Source organism: Helianthus annuus, chromosome 14 (genome assembly GCF_002127325.2).
Source record: "Helianthus annuus cultivar XRQ/B chromosome 14, HanXRQr2.0-SUNRISE, whole genome shotgun sequence".
NCBI lineage: Eukaryota > Viridiplantae > Streptophyta > Magnoliopsida > Asterales > Asteraceae > Helianthus > Helianthus annuus.
Genome location: NC_035446.2, coordinates 5,100,915 through 5,103,075, shown reverse-complemented (window position 1 = coordinate 5,103,075; position 2,161 = coordinate 5,100,915).

Genomic DNA, 2,161 nt, shown 5'->3' with positions numbered 1-2,161 from the left:
GCCTGGTCTGTGATCGGTGAGCGAGGCGTTGAATATCCTGGATGTTATCAAGATTAGCCGAAGTAACATGGCTCTGGATCTCTGGCGCCAACCCTTTGAGATACAACTCAATGCGCTTAATCGGAGGGTCCACCATAGTTGGACACAGTACGGCCAGTTCGTTTGACCTTTTGGTGTAGACTTCAATCTCTGATCCAGTCATCTTCAGATGGTAAAACTCATCCTCTAGCTTATGGATGTCTTCCCGAGTACAATACTCCCTCTTGATCAGTTCCTTGAAATCATTCCAGGGTGTGGCGTTAGCAGCTGCCAACCCTAAAATCTGAACTTGGGCGTTCCACCAAGTTAGTGCTATTCCTTCTAGCGTGCCAGTGGCGTATTTCACCCTGCGAGCCTCAGGGCATTCACACATCTCGAACACAGACTCGAGCTTCTCAAACCAGTGGAGGAGTCCAACTGCTCCTTCAGTGCCACTAAAGGTACTTGGACGGCAGTCCATGAAGTTCTTGAAAGTGCAGACAGGTTGCTGCGCGTGTTGACCTATTGTGTACGAATAGGACGAGATTAAATACAAGAGTTAATGCAGGATCTAAGGATCCTAGTATGAGTCTATACTGCAGGGTATACTACCTGCTTGAGCAGCTGCAAGTGCCGCAGCAACTTGAGCTTGAACGAGAGCCTCTAGCTGGGCTTGAGTCATGTTAATCCGTCCAGACATGATCTTCGTTGTAAAAAGTAATGTAAGTGAGAGTGGTTCGCGAGTAGGGCGATGACAGAAAAGTGTAAGCACGTAGGTGTTCTCATGTAATACAGTCATGTGTATCTAAGCGTAATGCGAGCAAAGTTCTAAGCAATTCTAGCAAACAGGCAATAAACATAAACCTTATTACCTAAGATGTCGAGTCTTGCACGTGGAGCGAAGCGTCGTTGTGGATCGTTGAGAGCACTGTTCTGGTTATAGTCTGGTTTTAATAAAAACGTTTTCCCATTTTAAAACCAAGTTCTCTATAACCAATGGCTCTGATACCAATCTGTCACACCCCCAAAATCCACCTGCGGAGTATCACCGCTTGGGAGCGTGACTGACCAGGATCAAACCACCAATCATATTGAACATGTAATTAAATAGCAAAAGTTATCCATCAATACGAAAGGTGTTTATCAAAAACCAACATAAGTAAATGTAGCGGAAGCATTTATGTAAAACCCAACATAAGTATTAATGTTTTGAAACACCATAAGTGTTTAATAAGTAATCACGATCCATCTGCCCACAACGACCTGCTCCTCCTTGTGCAAGCTCCATAGTACCTAAGGTCCTGCAAGGCATGCAGCAGAGAGTCAACAACTAGTTGAGCGAGTTTACAGAAAGTAAATGCGTAACAGTAAGTTCATGAGTATCAAGTGGCTCTACTGGGCCAGTATAGGTTTCTATTGGTGGGGGCTTCCCATGTTATTAATCCACTAGACTGTGCGTAACCATAAGTGTTCTTCACAACCGAGAACAGTAATACGTACAAATTTACGCAGGATTTACGTAAGTATCCTTCACAACCGAGGATAGGGTACGTGGGGGTTTACGTAGGTTTTACGTAAGTGCCTGACACAACCGAGGCAGTAGTGGTATTCGTTCACGCAGGTTTTACGTGAGTATCCTTCACAACCGAGGATAGCGAGTAACTTAGTTATACGTAGGTTTTACGTATGTGTCCTGCACAACCGAGGACGATGGTGTGGTAGTCTAGTAACAGTGTCCGTATGAATCTATTCAACCTTATCCTTTCAATCCCATTCCCAACACCCCGGGAATCCCATGCCTTGGTAAGAGTGTGAACTCACCCTGGGTTGCTCGGCAGATACACAGAAAGTACAGGTAAGCTAGTAAGTGGTCACTCACATCCTATCATGGTTATTATACAAGTCAGGTGGTTCAAGTAATGTACGCATGAATCATAGCAAACACGTATAGCATGCAAACAATCATAGTATAGCATTTCACCACTTGTGCGATTCGGATGTCCAAGCCCAAACTATACCCGGCCCAGCTAACATAAACAGTCCAATTAACAGTCAAGTACGTAAGTCCAATTACTTGGCCAATCGATTGGGCCCGTGATAGTGTAGGGTCCAAAACAGTGTGTGCGAAATAACGGGTCTCGAG